The sequence below is a fragment of the Callithrix jacchus genome, chromosome 1 (genome assembly GCF_049354715.1).
Source record: "Callithrix jacchus isolate 240 chromosome 1, calJac240_pri, whole genome shotgun sequence".
NCBI classification, from domain to species: domain Eukaryota; kingdom Metazoa; phylum Chordata; class Mammalia; order Primates; family Cebidae; genus Callithrix; species Callithrix jacchus.
In genome coordinates, this window is record NC_133502.1 from 31,654,354 (window position 1) to 31,675,787 (window position 21,434).

Sequence of the window (21,434 nt, forward strand, 5' to 3'; positions counted from 1 at the left end):
AAGTTCTTTTCTTAAAGAATGTTGAATATTGGCCCCCACTCTCTTCTGGCTTGTAGTGTTTCTGCCGAGAGATCTGCTGTGAGTCTGATGGGCTTCCCTTTGTGGGTGACCCGACCTTTCTCTCTGGCTGCCCTTAGTATTCTCTCCTTTATTTCAACCCTGTTGAATCTGACGATTATGTGCCTTGGGGTTGCTCTTCTTGTGGAATATCTTTGTGGTGTTCTCTGTATTTCCTGCAATTGAGTGTTGGCCTGTCTTGCTAGGTGGGGGAAATTCTCCTGGATGATGTCCTGAAGAGTATTTTCCAGCTTGGATTCATTCTCTTCGTCTTCTTCTGGTACACCTATCAGACGTAGGTTAGGTCTTTTCACATAGTCCCACATTTCTTGGAGACTTTGTTCATTCCTTTTTGTGCTTTTTTTCTCTAATATTGGTTTCTCGTTTTATTTCATTGAGTTGGTCTTCGACTTCAGATATTCTTTCTTCTGCTTGGTCAATTCGGCTATTGAAACTTGTGTTTGCTTCACGAAGTTCTCGTATTGTGTTTTTCAGCTCCTTTAATTCATTCATATTCCTCTCTAAGTTATCCATTCTTGTTATCATTTCCTCGAATCTTTTTTCAAATATTTTTTCAAAGTTCTTAGTTTCTTTGCATTGATTTAATACATGATCTTTTAGCTCACAAAAGTTTCTCATTATCCATCTTCTGAAGTCTAATTCCATCATTTCGTCACAGTCATTCTCCGTCCAGCTTTGTTCCCTTGCTGGTGAGGAGTTTTGGTCCTTTCTAGGAGGCGAGGTGTTCTGGTTTCGGGTCTTTTCCTCCTTTTTGCGCTGGTTTCTTCCCATCTTTGTGGATTTGTCTGCTGGTCGTCTGCGTAGTTGCTGACTTTTCGATTGGGTCTCTGAGTGGACACCCAGAGTGTTGATGATGAAGTATTTCTGTTGCTTGGTTTTCCTTCTACCAGTCTAGCCCCTTCGCTGTATGACTGCTGAGGTCCGCTCCAGACCCTGCTTGTCTGGGGTGCACCTCTAGAAGCTGTGGCACAGCGAGGGATGCTACCAGTTTCTTTTTCTGCTCTCTTTGTCCCAGGATGATGCCTGCCTAATGTCAGTCTTTTGGATTTAGAGGGGTCAGGGAGCTGCTTGAGGAGATAGTTTGTACTTTATAGGGGCTTAATTGCTGAGCTGTGAGCTCTGTTGTTCATTCAAGGCTGTTAGGGTGCTATGTTTGATTCTGCAGCAACAGAGCTCATTAAAAAACCCTTTTTTTTTCTCAAATGCTCTGTGTTGAGGGGTTTGGGCTTTATTTTTGGATGTCTGTTGAGGTCCTGCCCAGCTAGGACGCAGACTAGCCGCTGTTTGGCTGCCGAGGCTCCGCCCTGCTGTTGTGAGATTAGCTCTGTTCCTGCAGGTTCTGCTGTGGTCTCCGCCACGCCCTGCGGCGGAGTCTCTCTGTTGTAGCAGGTTGCCTCAGCAACGGCAGGCTGTGTCAGCAGTGTGCGTGTATCTCAGTAGGGATGGGTTGCCTCGGCAATGGCAGGGTGCGTCAGCAGTGGGCGTGTATCTCAGTAGGGACAGGTTGCCTCGGCAACGGCAGGCTGCGTCAGCAGTGGGCGTGTATCTCAGTAGGGACAGGTTGCCTCGGCACCGGCTGGCTGCGTCAGCAATGGGCATGTATCTCAGTTGGGGCGGGTTGCCTCGGTAATGGTGGACGCCCCTCCCCCTCAGAGCGTCTCGGGCCGTCTTCCCGGGGCTTGTTTGAAATCGCGGTTTTGTTTGTCCCACTGGGCCAACCCTAACGCTCTGTCCCTGCGATCCCCTGGCTGGCCCACTGTCCAAGTCTAGCTCAGTCTCAAGTCCAGCCCTCTCACGTCTCCTGTTGCCGGTTCAACGGGGCACCCGGACAAGTGCGCCCTGTGGGGAGCTCTGGGTAGGGCCGGCCGCCACCACCCTGGCTGCCGGCTTTGCCAGGCGGAGGTTCTGCCTGGCGTCCCGTGTCTCCTCTTCCCTTGGGAATTTCCCTGTTCCGTGGGCAACAAAGATCAGTCTGGAAATGCAGCTCAGACTCACCTTTCCGTGGACACAATGCGAGCTCCAATCGTGGGTTGTTCTCACAGTGCCATCTTGAGTTCCCTCCTTCCTTTCTTTCTTTTTCTTCCTTTCTTCCTTTCTTTCTTTCTTTCTTTTATTTCTTCTTTCTTTCTTTCTTTCTTTCTTTCTTTCTTTCTTTCTTTCTTTCTCTTTCTTTCTTTCTTTCTCCCCTCCCCTCCCCTCCCCTCCCTCTTTGTTTTTCTTTTTTCTTTTGACTGAGTCTTGATCTTTCGCCCAGGCTGGAGTGCAGTGGTGCAATTGTGGCTCGCTGCAACCTCCGCCCCCTTGGTTCAAGCCATTCCTGCCTCAGCCTCCTGAGTAGCTGGGATTACAGGCACACACCACCACACCCAGATAATTTTTTTTTTTTTTTGTATTTTTGGTAGAGATGGGGTTTCACCATGTTAGCCAGGATGGATTATCTCCATCTCCTGACCTTGTGATCCGCCCTCCTTGGCTTCCCAAAGCATTGGGATTACAGGCGTGAGCCAAGCACTGGCCAGCCTTCTTTATTTCTAATAAAGAAATGCTTTAAATAAAAACTATATAATATGATAGACATCCACAACAAAAAACAGGCAGGATGTGGTGGTTCACCCTTGTAATCCCAGCACTTTGGGAGACTGAGGCAGGTGGATCACTTGAGCACAGAAGTTGGAGACCAGTCTGTGCAACATGGCAAAACCCTGTGCCTACCAAAAATACATAAAATTAGCCAGGCATGGTGGCATGCACCCAAAGTCCCAGCTACTCAGGAAGCTGAGGTGGGAGGATTGCTTGAGCCTTGAGCCTGGGAGGTGTAGGTTGCAATGATCTGACATCATGCCACTGCACTGCAGCCTAGATGACCGAGTGAAATCCATATAAAAAAAAAAGCAATCAAATGTTTTCAGTTAATTGCTTGATGTCTTTTTTTCCCCCTAAGTAACAGAATATAACCTGATTTTCCTTGCCTCTAAATGGCTGCAAATGAATTTAAAAATATAGAATGCATTTTTTCTCTAAAGGAAATGCTAATTTTTAGATGTATGTTTCTGATTAGGATTGGTAGTAAGAGAAATAAGAAACCATGGTCTCTTAAAAGCAAAGAGAATTTTCTAGGAGCCTGTAATCCCAGCACTTTGGGAGGCCGAGGTGGGTGGATCACCTGAGGTTGAGAGTTCAAGACCAGCCTGGCCAACATGGTGAAACCCTGTCTCTATTAAAAATACAAAATTAGCCAGGTGTGGTGGCAGGTGCTTGTAATCCCAGCTACTTGGGAGGCTGAGGCTAGAGAATCGCTTGAACCCAGGAGTTGAAGGATGTGTTGAGCCAAGATCATGCCATTACACTCCGGCCTGGGCAACAAGAGCGAAACTCTGTTTCCAAAAAAAAAAAAAGTAAGCAGAATTATCTAGAAATGGAGTTTTTCTTGCTAACTCATGGACTAAAATCATCCCCTGTTTGAAGGCTACAGGAAAGGATGGGAAAATATAAAGGAGGCATTACTTTTGAGGGTGGGAGTGTAGTGAGGCTTTAGAACTGAGAGCCAGGAAGAAGGAAAGGTACATGTGAATGGAGGTTCCAGCCAGAAGAGTCAGTTTTGTGGTGGAGAAAACTTCCCAGACATCACCCAGGATTCTCTAGCTTAAGCCTAGTAATTTTTCTCCAGTGCTGTTCAGTGTCAAAGTTAATTAACCACTAGTACTTCCTGTGTTTTAGCTTCTTTTTGAGATTTCACTGGCCCTTCAAAGCAAAACTTTGCATTCTGGAATACTATTTTCATGAAGGCTATCTGAGACAGAGTGTGACAAGGAAAATGGAAGCCATGAGCCACTGCACCCGGTCAGTCTTCTTTATTTCTAATAAATAAACGCTTTAAATAAAAACTATCTGATATGACAGACATCCAGATAGAAAATAACAACAGGCTGGGCGTGGTGGTTCACCCCTGTAATCCCAGCAATTTGTGAGACTAGGCAAGTGGATCACTTGAGCTCAGCAGTTCCAGACCAGTGAGAAATACACAAAAGATCCTAATCTCTTTCTGCTTTCACATAATTAAGGACAATAGTTCCTTACAAGGAGAGTTTTGAGAGGAGTCTCTGGTGGGAGGAAGAGGCAGTGAAGAAAGTCCAATCTCTATAAACACAGAAAAGAAAAGAAAACCTAATTCTGTAAGTTAGCTGGGGTCATTCTATCAGGAGGAAAGAGTAAACAGAAACACGTGAGTTACACATAATTTACACTTCTCTTCTTTGTGATTACCCTTTGAAACTTTATTTCTGTATCTCTGGCACTTCTGCCAAGACACCTCCCTTTTATATGTGTTCATTAACCAAAACTTCAAATGTTATGAGTTTTTCAGTCTTTTTCTGACTTTTTTTTTTGCTTTCAGATTAATTACCAAGTCTTATGAATCATATCTCAAATATATTATTGATGCAGAACCTCTCTGTATTCGTGTCCACACACCCTAGTCTAACCCACCAGGACTTTTTCCTTTGTCTCTTGCAATAGCTTTCATATTCACCCTTGGCTACTTCCAGATGATTCTCTACAAAGCATCCAGACATTCCTTTTAACACATGAGTTTGATCTCTTGTTTCCTAGCATTAAATATTTCTGTGTTTTCTTTAATTTTAGATTAAATATCCTAAGTTCTTACAATGACATAAAATGTCATGTCTACATGTCTGACCGCATCATACATCATCAACTGTACACTCCTTTCTCCTATGCCTTGACCACAACCACAATCTTGGAGTTTCTCATGTGTGCTAAGCTCCTACAGATCTCATTTATTTCCTTTTTTCTTTTTATATCTCTTCCACACAAGAAGCTTTCGTTAGCCCTTAATAATCACTCTCTTCCTTTCACCTTGAATAATTATTATATCCTTTTTAATTGATCCTAATATCAGCTATTCATGGACACCACCTTCTTTGAACCCCAAACCTAACTTACATCTTTTTTGAGGTGTGTGTGTGTGTGTATGTGTGTGTGTGTGTGTATTAAAGAATACTCATTTTCATTTTCATGGAGTGTTCTTTATAAGTAAGTATGTGTACAATTATTTTATTGTTTTTTGTCTATCTTCCCTTATGAGACTAAAACATCATTTTGGAAAAGGACATGTGCATCTGAATTCAATTTCGTCTCTTTAAGCACCTGCATTACAGCATTCTGTTTTCCCTTTTTCTCTCTTTATTGCCCTTTCTTTACCTTCTTCTAAGATGTTTTCTTTCCTCCCCAACAATATCCTTTAGCTATAAATAAATACGTGATATAAAATGAGAGTTGAGGTAGGTAATGAATTAGAGAGTCTAAGAATAAATAAAACCAATATAAAAACCATGGGAATGGTCAAATGAGCCAAGAGAAGACAGGCTGTGACTAAAGTAAAAGAAAAATACAGGTCTAGAAGAGAGAGGTTAGAAAAAAGTGTCATTTAAAAACCTCCAACTATTTTAGGAAAAGTAAAATTTTGAAGGAAAAAGAAAAACATAGGCCAAATCTTTTCTCTTCATTTCCATGCATTACATAAAAAAAAGCTAATGATTGAAATACTACTTATAGTCTCACCACTCAAACACAACAGTTGCTCTCAGATCTTCATTATATTCATTTCCAGAGGCATAGAGCATCTAATAATCATTTTAGTAAGGAAATACTATTCCTCATTAATTAATGGACTACAATTAACTAACTGTTCTCCGAGTCCTAACTACATTTCTTTCAATTTACACTCCCGCGCCTTTTTTTTTTTTTGAGAAGGAGTCTCACTGTCACCAGGCTGGAGTGCAGTGACACAATCTCAGCTCACTGCAACCTCCACCTCCCAGGTTCAAGCAATTCTCCTGTCCCAGCCTCCCGAGTATCTAGTACTATAGGGGTGCACCACCACATCCAGCTAATTTTTGTATTTTTGGTAGAGATGGGTTTCACCATGTTGGCCAGGATGCTCTCAATCTCCTGACTTCATGATCCACCTGCCTTGGCCTCCCAAAGTGCTTGGATTACAGGTGTGAGCCACCACACCTTGCCTCTAATTTCCCCTCTTACAAATAAGTTTGCAGTAATGTATACCTTCATGAGCATATTTTTTTAAAAGTATTTATCAGTTTTTCAGGTTCATCTTCAAAAACAAACCCATTCAAAAGTGGGCAAAGGATATGAACAGACACTTTTCAAAAGAAGACATATCTGAGGCCAACAAACATATGAAAAAATGCTCATCTTCACTGGTCACTAGAGAAATGCAAATCAAAACCACATTGAGATACTATCTCATACCAGTTAGAATCGTGATCATTAAAAAATCAGGAGACAACAGATGCTGGAGAGGATGTGGAGAAATAGGAACACTTTTACACTGCTGGTGGGAGTGTAAATTAGTTCAACCATTATGGAAGACAGTATGGAACTTCCTCAAGGACCTAGAAATAGAAATTCCTTTTGACTCAGCAATCCCATTACTGGGTATATATCCAAAGGATGATAAATCGTTCTATTATAAAGACACATGCACATATATGTTGATTGCGGCACTGTTTACAATAGCAAAGACCTGGAACCAACCCAAATGGCCATTGATGATAGACAAGGAAAATGTGGCACATATACACCATGGAATACTCTGCAGCCATAAAAACAATGAGTTCATGTCCTTTGTAGGGACATGGATGAATCTGGAAACCATCATTCTCAGCAAACTGACACAAGAACGGAAAATCAAACACTGCATGTTCTCACTCATAGGTAAGTGTTAAACAGTGAGAACACATGGACACAGGGAGGGGAGCATCACACACTGGGGTCTGTTGGGGGAAAACAGCGGAGGGACAGTGGGTGTTAGAGAGGTTGGGGAGGGACAGCAGGTCGTAGGGAGGTTGGGGAGGGAAAACATGGGGATAAATGCCAGATACAGGTGATGGGGGTGATGGAGGCAGCAAACCACATTGCCATGTATGTACCTATGCAACAATCCTGCATGATCTGCACATGTACTCCAGAACCTAAAGTGCAATAAAAAATATATATTAAGAAAAAGAAATATATTATTGAATGTAAAGGTATAAACATTATCATGGATCTAAATATAAACCTCTAAAGTGCTTTATGTTAATCTTTTTAAAACCATTTTAAAAATTGGTAATACACATGCAAGATAACTGGCACAAGAGTATATCAAACTTCATACAACATATCTTTCCTTTTTTTCCTTCCTTCCTTCTTTTCATTCATTTTCCCTCTCTCCCCGCAACAATTTCTTTCTTTCTTTTTCTTCTGTTACCTGCTATTATTGTTGACAGTTTGCAGAGGAATCCTAGACTATTTGAAATTAGTTTTCCAAAAGGCAAAATTGCTGTTTGAGAAGATAACATTCAAAATTACTTTCGTGAATCAGATAGTCTACTGTGACACAGACTGAATTATGCATTGAGTTAACACAGGTTGAATATTACTATTTTGACAACTATTTTTTCTCTAGTACTTTCTCTTCTTTCTTATTTCACCCCATCTTTCCTGCTAGTCTCATTTGATTTCCCCCTTAGTTATCCTTCTAAAAAGAGACTTAAAATAAGGATAATATTGTCTTGTTGATGCTTAATTATAAGGAAGAGTTGCATCAGTATTGCAAACTCATTCTGTATTTTAGACACATTAATTTTTAGCAGAAATATTCTTAAGAAAGACCTTGTATTGTTACTGCTTTAATTTTCTTTAAGCCTAATATTCTTTCCCTATTTGTTATGTAATGGAGCTTCTGAAAATACTGGCAATATCTGTTCATTTTGCCTTGAGCTAGCATGAGATTTTTTTTTTCTTAAGAAAGTGCAGTTGCTAAGAAGAGTTAATGGACAATTCAGCAGCAATTTTGTTTCAGCAAAAGTAAAGATAAAAGGAATACATGAAGAATCTAAAGCTTAGAAAATAACAGGCAAGTGGTTACAATGTGCATTGAAATGTTCAGAATCTAAAACAGAGACAATGTAGACTTAGAAAGACATGCAGTCTCAACTTAAATATGTATTTTTAAATATTCCCGAGAGTATGTTCCTAGGTATTTACAGAGACTGCGGTTGCATTTTAACTGATCAGCTGAAAAAACTAAAAATTCCGAGATTATGAGAATCAGAAAAAAAAAACATTTTTTAACCTTTTAGCATTATTCTTATTCTGCTAAATAAAACAATAATGTGGATGATTTGGGAATATTGCAGGTAATAAATAAATAAATACAAACAGGCAAAGATAGAGAAAAAGATCATTCTGCCTATGTGGAATTTTCTACACAATACAAAGCTTCATGAATACTGTTTGCAGGCTGATATGGTTTGGATTTGTGTATCTACCCAAATCCATGCTATCATTCATTTCAGGATAATGGCAAATATGCTAATACCAGTAATTCTATGAGCATGGGCCCATTGCTATTAAGTGGATTCTTTGATCAGAAGCAATGTTGCGTGGAATACAGTAAGTCCTCACTGAATATTGTTGATAGGTTCTTTGAAACTGTGATTTTAAGTGAAACATTGTATAACAAAATTAGTTTCTTTCAAAATGCAAATTATAGCAAAATGAAGTTGAAGTCAACAGTGTTATTTGAAGATCTGTTGTAAGTTATTTCACTTAAATTTGAAGTTTCCAGGAGCCTATGGAGGAAATTCCATAAGTTCATGGGTGGAGTTTGGCAGAAATACTGAGTCAGGAAATGCACATCCAGATCCAGGGTAAAAACTACCTGTTCTTTAATGAAAGCTGTCCAATGTAATAAAACTGCCACCAGGTAGTTGGCTGACCATTTTAGGGATCTGGTTTTATTCTAGAAGACTTAGATTTAATCTCTTCTCAAAGAGTGGATAATGAGTAATGGCTGTATAGTCAGGTTAGTCTACATAATGGAAGCCCACATTGGTAAGCACAGGTATACACTCCAGCTTTGATATCATGGTCAATTTGTTCATTAGCTCATTGGTCAATGACAAGAATGGCTAGGGAAAGAAGCTTCTTATATTCATAGAATGGGTAATTGTATCTACTTGCATATTAAAATATACCTCTGTTGAGGTCATGATTTCATAAGCATTCATATAGGACACAAATATCTTCTCATTCTTTGTCCATTCAGAGAGAAATAGCCACCTCCCTCTTCCCAAGATTTCCTTATCACTAATTTTTCAATTATTTTCCTTCCAAGTTGTGACCATATGGCCAAACCGTTAGCCATGCTCATGGATTGCTACAGACTTATGTCTCTGGTCATTTCTCTTTCCAGGCAAAATGAACAAACAGGTGGACTTCTCAAAGTTTTGCCAACCGATGAGAATTTATTTCACTATTGTCTTTCAAGAATGTCTCAGAATGAGGCTATAGTACTATAGCCGTCCGCTGTCACATATCCTGGATATCATGTGGAACTCTTTCTAAACAGACCCAAGTTCTCTCTTTCTTAGTTCATATAGAATTCTCCAGGAGCTATTAGTGTGGGCTTCAAAGAATAGAAGTAACATAGCCAAAGAAGGGCCTAGGGCCTTTTGGTCCACTTCCTCACGCAAGTTACTTGAAACTTCAGGGCCTGCTGAAGCCTGATATCACACGTATCTCTTCCACCGATGATGCAGTACTGTTTTGCATGTCCACATTTATAGTTTAAAGGGTCAGAAAACACTCAGTTTATAATTGTTGAGTCCAAGAGAAACCTTCATCCCTGCCACGATGTTAATTATGTTTATGGGATTATCGAACATGGGCAAGAATGGTTGGGGAAAGAGATTGAATGATGTCGTCAAAATTAGTAATACTATCCACTTTGTTAGTAAAATCTTCTGCTGAGGTCACCATTTTGCGAGTATTCACAGGAGGAGTCTCAGGTCATCTAGCACTTTGGTGGTCTATCAGTAGGCATTTAATATGTCTTCTAAGTCCAAATAGAAAACCAAAAACTGTACAGTTTTCTGTAGAGGATGGAGGGCTTTGCTCCAGAATCTTAGGGTGATACTACAATTAGCTTATAGAGGCCTGTGAAAGGCACCAAACTTCCAGCCTTTTTTGTACGAAATGGCCCAAGTGAATAAGCAGCTTGCATAGCATTCCAGACCTGTTGCAGCACCATCTTTTCCTTGAGGCCTCGCTCATAACTAGCAGCTTTATCTGTCCCTTGGTAAATCAGTTACATTAGCACACCCGAATGAGGAAAATGTTGCCTTCTTTTTCCAAGGGGTTCATTAGGTGTTGCACTTCTTTGTTGTTGCAAAGACTAGTGGTAGCTACTTACCATGCATCTTAGAAGGGATATTTCTACATGACTATTGCTGGATCCCTGAAACTATAAATAAGGTGGGAGGTTTCTGAATTTTGTTGGATTTATTTTCTGTACTCTGACAAATAGAAATTAAGTATAGTTTCTATATTTGATATTTAATATAACAAGTATAATATCTAAGTCCTACTCCCCAATCCTATCAGCATAATATCAATATAATTAATCGGCATGATATCTTCTGGAGAGGAACAGGTGATCAAACTACCTGTAAACCAAATTATGATTCAGAGCTGGAAAGTTGATATAGAGCCATGGTAGGATAGTGCAGTAGTATTGCTAAGACCTGCCAGTGTAAAGCCATACTTTCAGCAGCCCTTACTAATGGGTGGTTAGAAAGGAGCATTTGCCAGATGAATAGCTGAATATCAATTTTAACGAATGTGCTGATTTGGTAAAGCAGTGAAACCACATGTGGAAGAATAGATGCAATTGGAGTCACCACCTGATTAAATCTGTGATAGTCAGCGGCCATTCTCTAAGATTCATCTGTTTTTCTGCACAGGGCAAATTGGTCAGCTGAATGGGAATGTGGTAGGCATCCCCACTTCTGCATTCTTTAAATCCTTGATGGTGGCACCAATCTCTGCAGTCCCACACAGAATACAGTATCGCTTTTGGGTTACTATTTTCCTTGGTAGAGGCAGTTCTACTATCTTCCACTTGGTCTTCCCACCAAAATAGCCATCAGTTAATAGCTGGAGAACAAATGTGTGGATTCTGCCAGGACTGAGTATGCCCATTTTAATTATGCATTCCAGAACTGGGGAAATAACCACAGAATGTGTTTGGTAACCAACTGCACCAACTGTAAGATGGATCTGGGCTAAAACTCTATGGATTATTTGACGTCTTCAAACACCTTCTCTGACTGGTAGACCGCAATAATATTTTGTGTTTTTAGGAATGTTTTTCAGTTCAAAAGCAATCCAGAAATAGTCTTATTCCCCTTTCTCCAGTATAATACCCCTAGTAAATGGTTATAAATCCTTTAAGAATGACTTGGAGAAATAGTAACATTATAATTTGGCAATATAGCAGTATTCTTCCTGAAAAAGAGGCTGTAGTGCACAACCTCCTGGATCAATGGGACTTGATTCTAGTTTTAGTCTAGAAGCAAATTGGGGTGATAGGGATATATCCTGAGGAGAATCAGCACTGGTTTGTCAATTACCTTATCCAGATAATCTATGATAATATCCCTTAAAGTTAACTGGTTATGGACTTTAATCTTGTCTATGAAACATCTTCATAGCACCACATAAATTTATGTTTGATTGAATAACTGGAAACCATAGTGCCCATTTATGCTTATTTTGATACGAAGTGATGATTACAGTCCCCTTCCTCTCAATGTATTCGTACAGAGGCAGACACTTTACACAAATCTAGCCACTCAGAGTTCTGAGATCCACAAGACTCTGTTTCTTTCTAATTGCTGAAGACACAACATACCCAGTTTGGGTGACAGTGTATTGTTCCTTGCTTTGTAAGCCAGAAGAGCATAAAATGACAAAATACGTAGTGAAGGAGGAATGCCTAGGTGAGCAGAAATGAACAAATATATGAATCAGCAAGTGCTTGCTGCTGGCATGGGTGTTTCTAGTTGTTCCTAAGGTCCAAGAGTATGCATAGACTTGGATTCCTTGATAAATCCCAGTTTTCCTGCCATAGGTTCCCCTTTCATTTAAGCTGATTTAAATTGAATTTCATGCATTTGCAATGAAAAAATTCTAATTTCATGAAGTTTTCAAATGATTTGGGAGAAAATAGTACTATGAAAAACGTAAAGTGATGAATAAATTGAAAAGATATTTTGACAAAAACATAAATAAGGCAATGCAGGGTATTCTAAAGCCCAAACTCTGGAGTCATATATAACTGTATATAATTGCTTTAATTCTTGCCAGCACTGTGATCTTCTATTTATTAATCAAAATATTAACTGAGCATCTAACACTCACTGTTCTTTGTATGGTACATATTGAGTACACAATCCTTACTTGTGTTGACCTTAGATTCTGACAGATATCACATACTGACTATCTCCAGGACCCTGTGTGGAGGCTAAGGTTTAGTGTTAAATTTAAGCCTTAACCAAAACCACAGCTAGATAGTAGTTATGTCACCTTCATCAGCACAGTACGAAGATGAAATAGTACATTGCATATAATGTACAACAATTGCAAGTTGTTTATCACAATATAATAAACAACAGTTGCAAGTTGTTTATCACAGTGAGTCTCTATTAAACATTAACAATAAATGGCCTGATTTCTAATACTAGAAAGTTGGTCAAAGTCATCTCCAATGTCACTTTCAGCCTAGATCATCAAGACACCAGGTTAAGAATAAAAAGTTACATGCTTATGGCAGGGAGTGGCAGATGCCTATACTATTTTTATTCTCCTTTTCTTTCGTAGTGAAATATTTACCATTTTATTCATGATGGCAATATGTCCATTAAAGAAATTGTAGTGTTTAGGTTTCTCTTGAAGGTTGGTATGGCCAAATATTTAATTATACAGATATAACTAAAAGTGTGTGTAGTTCTGCTGGGAAACTTCACCACTGAAACTGGGACAGGTTTTCTTTCACAGGACTTCTTTTGCTCTCCTCTCCGTCCTATCTGGAAATTCTGTACCATAGACGGTGCTGCAGCAACCATTTTGCAAGCTTGTGGGTAGCAATGACATATTTTTGATGACAGAGCACAAAAAAAGAAGCTTTGGTTCTAGTTGATTGCTAATCTACCAATCCAGCTGTCATAGTTGATTGCACAGAGCTACCAAGCCAACCATCAACAGCTCACCTCTGGCATTCTCTTATGTGAGAGAAGAAAGTATGTCATGTTTAATCCTTTGTAGTTTAGTGACTATCAGTATAAGAAAATATAATTTGTAACAGATATAATAATTCTTAGCAAATAACAAATTACAGTTAGTGCAAATAGAAAAAGATTTTGAAAGCCATAATGAAATAAGAAATATTAAAATTACGAATAGCTGTTGCTGTCTCTGCACTTCCCAATGCTTTCCTCTCTGTAAGTCTTGCTCCAAATTGAAAGAGGAATTTGCATTAAAAAGATGATATGCACTAAAATGATATCATATATGTTTTTAGGAACAAATATAAAGTACTCACTTAAGAACTGGAAGAAACCAGCAAGGCGAAAGAACACATGTCAATCAGAGATAAAGAGCTACTTGCGTCTAAAGGTTAAAGCATTTAAACCCTGAGCTCTGGAAATACCCTGCCAGTACTCATAGACTTCCTTGGTATTTATCTTGTCATTTAAAATCTTCACAGCTTGCAATATATTGGGCTTAGTCTTCTTACTCTATGGGAGATTGGAAGGCAGAGGGAAAAGACTAGAGAAGGATAGAGGGGAAAGAAGAGCAATAGGCTGCAGGGAGACAAGCCCTCCATGGTGGCACACAAGGAGAAGAGTTTTCGGGCACCGCTGTAGAAATATATATATATACACACACACATACACACATATTCCCACCTTTTTATGTCAATGTACTATGCTATAAAAATAGTTTGAGATACAGCCAGCTGTACTTTAAACAGATATTATACATTACCTGACTTTATGTTAGTAGAGCGTATCCTTTCCTTTGGTAGTTGTTTTTTCTACATTAAACTGTGACGATTTAGTTCACTCCACTTTCCCATTGTCCAGCTTCTGCTGCTTCATCTCTCCATGACTCCTTCTCTCCCCTCTCCTTTTCTCTGCTCCCCTTATTCCCTTCCTCACCATCCCTTTCCACACACGTCTTCTGGCGGGCTAGTGTAAATTTGCAAGTTCTTTCCAGTTTCCTGTTCTTGGCTATTTCTGTAAAAATGGCAAAAATCAACATCTTATAAAATAGATCAATGCATAAAATTATATCAGCTAAATAACATAATGCAAGTAAATTATAAAATTCAAGTAAAGCATATCTCTGATTTTAAAAATCAAAAGTAAAGAATAAAAATATGTACACTTCATACATACCCAAACTTAATTGAAATTTTAAAGCTGTAACCTCTATTTTTTTCCACACATCATAGTTGTTTTTTTTTTTTTTTTCTGTTTCAACATTGTCACTGATGATGTTCCTCTGGGATTGATGGCTTCCTGTCTCTCTACTATTGCTTCATTGGCCTATATTCCTCATGAACTTTTCCCTGAGAATTCAACAACAAAATGTCTTCTCCTTTTCTGAAGGTTAATACCAGTTACAGTCTGACACCTCCACCTACTTAGAGACAATTATTACTTAATTGTTAAGAAGCCAAGTCAGACTGTCTGGGTTCATTTCTCAGTTCAAAGATGTTCGTCAAATTATTTAAGCTTTCCAAGATTCAATATCTTTATTTGAACAATGAAGGTAATAACATTATTGTCCTCTTATCTGTGTTCCAAGGACAATAGAGAAAATACATGGATGTCACAGAAAACAGTGCCTGGCACTGAAAAAACATTTGGTGAATGCCAATTATTATTTATGCTATATAAATAGTCATGACATTAATCTAAAGCTAAATTAAGTGGCAGACTCCTTAAAGGCAGGGATCATCTGTTCTCTCAATATGTAACCTGAGATTTAGCTTTTGCCTGATGTACAGAAAGCATTCAGTATACAATTCCGGATTGATAGATGGTCAACATTTATTCTTTTATTAAAATATATTTCATAAATACCTACTTTCTGTCAGGAACAGGAATGTTGTTCCTAGAACAAGAACAGTATTATATGATGGCGTAGAATACAAAAGCTGCAGAAGCAGCTGGGTGCAGTGGCTCATGCCTGTAATCCCAGCTTTTTGGGAGGCCAAGGCAGGTCAAGAGATCAAGACCATCCTGGCCAGCATGGTGAAACCCTGTCTCTACTAAAAATAAAAAAATTTGCTGGGCGTGGTGCACTCCTGAAGTCCCAGCTACCTGGGAGCCTAAGACACGAGAATCACTTGAACCTGGGAGGTGGAGGTTGCAGTGAGCCAAGATTCCGCCACTACACTCCAGCCTGGAGTGATAAAGTGAGACTCCATCTCAAAAAAAAAAAAAAAAAAAGTGCAGAAGACATCTAAATTACACACACCCATTCCAAAACCAAAACAAGCAATTTATTACCTTTGGATTCAAATTTATCATGTCTGTTTCAATTTTGGAGAGTACAATCTCTCCAAAAGTGCTGCTTGCAATCTGCAGAAGTACAAAATAGATAATCTATCTTGTTAGAATTGCAAATAGACTGGACTAAAATATGTGTCTTTCTTGAGAACAGGCTTCAAATATCGGTGCCTGCCCAACACCATTGTATGCTGGGAGTCTTATGACAAAAATGCAAGGGTCATAATCCTAAAACTTTGTTCACATTGCATGTGGTATTACAATGCATCACAGAAAGGTTCTTGGGAGAAATCCAGAAGCTATTTATCTATGGACAAATTAATTAATTTGGACACATGAACAGAAGTATGTGTCTTTTCACCACACAGCAGGTAGAATAATTCCTTTAAAACCTGTGTTAGGTTTGATCATTTCCCTGCTCAAAAGCCTCCAATGGCTTTCCATCAGAGTTCCAATAAAATTCAAATTTGCACCAGGGTCCTTAGCTATTCCTTTAATCTCATTTCCTACCAGCCTTCTCTCTTTTCTCTCAAATATAAACTCCACAAGGGAAAGGATATTGTATTGTTTATTGCTCCCACCCCAGTTCCTGAAACACTGCTGGCAAAATATATGTAGACGTTCCTAATTTATGTTTGTTAAATAATAAATGGATGAATGTTCAAAAGAACCATCTGAGAGTTCTTTTCTGTAAAGTGAGGGTGAATCCTCAGGGCAGCCTGCATACATGGCATCAGTTGACATTAATTAGCTTCGTAGTTCCAAGAACACACTATGCACTTTGAATTTAATAGCAGTGGACTTCAAAGAGAGGTGCATTCACCAGAAGGGGTTTGTACAGCTAGTCATTATAGAGTGTTACATGTCTCCTATGGTGAAAACACCCCATCTTCCACTTAAGATTGTGTCTAGGAGAAATAGAGATTTGTGGAGCACCCTTCTGTCTGCCAGCTTGTTATAAAGCATAGTCCAGCAGAAAAACTGAGTAAGTCTGATGGCAGGCTCTATAGACTAACTGTGGCTGTACCTACGGCTAAAGGTATATATTTTCTTCCATGTCAGAAAGGCAGATTCTCCTCCTTACTGCTTAAGGAAATCTAATAACACAAAAAATTATCTGTGTATTTACACATTTCTTCACAGTGGCACAAAAAGTATAGTAACTTAAGTTTAAGTTTACGGATTAGAAATACCCGAGTTTAAATAAGAATAGACCATTAACTTGCTATATGATTTGCATGATTCAATCTGTAAAATGGGAGCAGTATGAACTTCATTTATACTTTATTTTTTTGCTGTTGTTTTGTTCATTTATAAGAAAACGAAAACAAATCTAATCATTGTGATCAACTACATGCCTGGTATATGAAAAACCTCTCAATAGATGTTAGGTAGCAATAGTTATTGCCTTACATCTGCTTACACATTGCTTGGAAGGGTCTAGGACATTTCACCTACTAGCTTTACATATATATATTGACTGAAATGCAAATATTATATATATATATGATGTAAGCAAATGTAAGGTTTTATATATATATAAAATACATCATCTTACATTTTCCTTGGAAAGGTCTAGACCATTTCATCTAGTATCTTTGCATATATACATATATATATATATATGACTGAAATGCAAATATATATACGTATAAAACTTTACATGTACAGTTATTTTTTTCCTATTGCACCTTTCATTTCTTTTTAGCAATTGCCTTTTAAAAATATGTTTTAGTAAAAGAGGTAGCTATTCTTTTTCAAATTTTGTTTTACCAAGAAAATACTGATAAAAGTTAGTTAATTTTCAACTTTAGATTTATGAAAGAGAAAAACTGGTATGCAAGAGTCTTATTGTTAAACTAGTAATTAGCAGCCAATTAATTCAGTGTTTAAACAAAGTAACGACATATTGAGATGCATTTTTTGCCTGCAAAACTGAGAAACAGATGTATGTAGCAATCACCTTTGCCATCCCTGGTCTGCCTTTAAATGTGCCTGTGTTTTCTTCTCACACATGTTGAAAAGCAAGATGCGTGCACTACAGTAGGTTCTCAGCTTTTTTTCCCCCTGTATCTTAATGTGACAGCCTATATTTCTCCTCTCCTTAAACTAGATGAAGCATTCAGTTGTGACAGGCTCTGGTTTATTTCAGCAACAATCATCTACCTGTCCTTTTGGACAGATGTTGCTGTGAATTCTGAAGATTGGCAGAAATAAAGGCACTAGCAGATTTAGAGATTAGACTTCAGTTATTAACTAAGGAATATTAAGTGTCTATCATGCACCATAAGCCAGTTGGAGTGTTGCTCAAATAAAACATGTGCAACAAAAAATTTTTTATTTCTTATTAAATAATTATATTAGGGAGCTATATATATATATATATGTTTTTCCAATTATACACACATACACACACACACAAATATATACCATAGGAATAGAAATTTGATATATTTAGGAATATGTAAAATATATTTCAATAGTTCAGTAGTTAAATTAGCAACATAAAATATATAACGTATTTTAGTAGTTAAATTAGCAACATAAAATATATAACGTATTTTAGTAGTTAAATTAGCAACAAAAAATATATAACATACTACATTATTTGATGAGCAAATTAAAAATGTATAATATACATGATGATTATATATTAAATACAATGTGCTATGATTAAATATTATATATTAGGCACACTAATTAATTTAACCTCTGTAGTTAAATTAATTAACTATAAATTTATTGAAATTAATTATTTTCATAAACTTGAAAAAGAATAGGCATACATAATTAATTTAACCTCTATAGTTAGGTTAAATATGATATAAACTTAGTTATATATTATATAATTATATATTATTTTTCTATTATTATGTTGTTATATATAAGAATAATAAAGCATTACATTCATATATAAATATGTGAAGAAGTAAATATCCTGAAGGAAATAATGGAACTAACATGTTAAGAGGTAATAGGTCTAGATTACTAGGGATACATATTTTCAAAAGCCATCACATAAAAAGTATATTTTCCAGAAATTTGTGCATAAAGTCATGTGGAAACACAGGTAATTATTAGTATCTGATCAGTTTCTATGACTATGTGGAAGTTTTATGTGTTACTCTATAGGTCCTGCCCCATAGAGTAGAGCCCCACTCCCACACACATATACATACACATGCCCCTCTCATGCCATAAGAGTCTGGTGAGTATTTTCTCTTTATCTTACTTGTATTTAAAAACATTCTACCCTTGCTAACCTAAAAGTTATCTAGCATTTGATATCTTGTGATCTGTTACTCTGAACACATATCTTTATGATAATTGCTTTGTTGAGACTACTTTCATTGCATATGTGGGAGGGAAAATACTGAAAAATATTAACTACTATGTTCATGTATACATGTGTGTACTTTATTTTCTTCTCTTCTCTCAGGCTAGACCATAACATTCTTGCTAGATAATGAAGCCACAGCAGAAGGATCATGAGAAATTAGAGAAATTAATTGTTAGCTTTAAGCATTAAAAGAGACTAAGATGCCTTAAATTTGCAAGTGTACTTGCTGAAGTACTGTTTTCTACTAAGAAGATGAGAAAACAAATGTACTTTCTAGACCAAAGTGGTAGGAATATTATTGGAAACATTTAGGGTTTAATCCTGGCATGAAGAGGAGGGTAAGGGTAGAAACTCAGGTTGGGGTTATGAAACAAGGAGGAACCAGTGGTACATTTCCAGGCAGAATGTTGTTTGATAGGCAGCAATTTCACAAAATTAGAGTCATAGGTACATGAATTACCAGGACTGGGCCACCTGTAGGCAGCCTGTGTGCCCAAGGTCACTGAAAGATATTCCCATATGATTGAAAGTGGTGTGGGTGGACACAAGAGTTACTATGACCACATAGCCTTCTATGGAAAGTAGGAAGGTTTCAGGAGTATGTTGGATTGTGCAACCAGGAACTAGAAATAAATGCAGATGCCTCAGCAGAGACTACCATAAACAATGACAAAGCCTGGGATAAATAGAAAGCTTCATCCAAGTTGAATGCCAGGAATGATAATGTCTTCGTTGCAATTTTTCAAGACCTAGAACTACAGATAACCATGTGAATGTTAGCAGTTTACTTTGGAATTAAAAAGAACACTTGTGGAGGAGTGGCGAAATGAAACCAGAAAGCAAAAAGAAGGTGCCCTGTAAACTAAGTATTATAAAGTTAGCAATTTGAACTCAATTCCACTGGGGAAACTAGCAGCTGGCCTAAGACACCTGATTCCAAATTATCCCGCCTGAGCAGCAAGAAAGGCTATTTATATACCAACTCCCATCTGTCATTGCTTCTGAGCTATTTCTACATGTCTACAAGATCCCAGCACTCCCAGTGTGTCATAGTGGCAAAATGTAAAAGCAGTCGCTGGCAGGAAGGAAACCCCTGAGCAGGAGCATGCCAGTGATGGCAGTTGGAATGATAAAGATGAGAGTTACCAAAAGGACATTGACGTCACTTGCTACACGTCACAGAGCATGTACATACCTCGTATTAAATTCAGTTCATCCTACTATTGATTCTTCCAAGGTAGCAACTACTCACAATTAACAATAAGGGAAGAAAGAACAAAAGAGAGAGATAGGGAGGGAAGGCAAATAAATAAGGAAAGAAGAAAGGAATTGAGGAAGGGAGGGATGGAATTAAAAAAAACTGACTTGCAATCAACCTTTTGCAACAATCTTCAACCAGCTATAGTGCAGTAAGTAGAAAAACTAAGAGTTGGCATTGATACAATGTTTTTGAAGTTGCAACTGGTGATTTCCAGTCTCCTTCCTCTACTACCCATTCTCCATTCCCCACATTCTTGCCTAGCTGCTCCTGGCTGCTTGCCCCAACACTCTCTCTTGTCTGACTTTAGTCACTGCAATTGTGCATTTACAATTATCAACAACCGTGGAAATATCAAGATTTACCCCAGTGATTTCTCTGAACTTCAGGGCTAATCTTGCCCTCATTAATGATAAGCAGGGCCATTATTGCCAGTGTAGTGGCATCCTTCTTCGCCTGCTTTTCTGCAGGTATTAGAGATTCAGGTGACAGGCATAATTTTACTTCTAAGTAAAATCTTATTTTGTTTCCTGCTAGAAATATCCTCCCTAGGAAATAGGTTCTAGTCCAGAAAATACTAATATTGTGAATGGGAATTAAAGAATTCTCCAGTAGGACTTATGGCAATAGGGGGCCATTGCTACATTCTTTTATTGTGTCCTGGCCATGTACCACCTATATGGTGAACTTGAAGTACATCAGTCTAAACTGCAGGGTGCCTTCCCAAAGCTGGTACATTCTCTGGAGCTGAGCACTTCTAAGCTATAACCATATCAATTGGTCAACAGTTGCATCTCTTTGCAAGTGGAAAGTTTTCCTTTGAAAGAACATTTTCACATGAAAGATGATGTTATATGGGATCATATAATGATAAATTAGGCATTTTATAAATCCTTGGATAGTCATGTAATACTAAAGCCTGAAGGCAAAAAGGCAAAGACAAACCTAGAAAAAGTCTTCATCTAAGTCAAAATGAATTCCTGACCCTAGTAAGGAAGGGATTTAACACAACCGAGTATTTGAAACAACAAGCAGAGGAAAACACTACAGAAAAAGCCTTGGTAAGAAAAATGCTTCCCATCAGAGCATGCAAAATTTTCATCCCTCATGTAATAGCTGTAACATTACCAATTTATTTTTCAGGCCTGGGATGGCTGAAGACAGTGGCTGGCTGAACTCTACCAGATGGTTTGTAGGGTATTCTATGGAAAAGATGCTCCCTGATGGGTGCTGATGAGAAATAAAACATTTTCACAGTCTGTGCTCACTCCTGTAGACCAACCACATGTTTCCTTGACAGGATCCATTGCCT

At 38.1% G+C, this 21,434-nt stretch overlaps 1 long non-coding RNA gene across 2 annotated transcripts in view; it reads left to right on the top strand.

The window, feature by feature from the left end:
* The first annotated feature begins 711 nt into the window (after positions 1-711).
* Positions 712-21,434, top strand: part of LOC144578973 (uncharacterized) — a 61,087-nt gene continuing 40,364 nt past the window's right edge. For both annotated transcript variants that reach the window (XR_013525658.1, XR_013525659.1), the window contains exon 1: positions 712-6,834. This is a non-coding gene — a long non-coding RNA (uncharacterized LOC144578973). The remainder of the gene's footprint in view (positions 6,835-21,434) is intronic.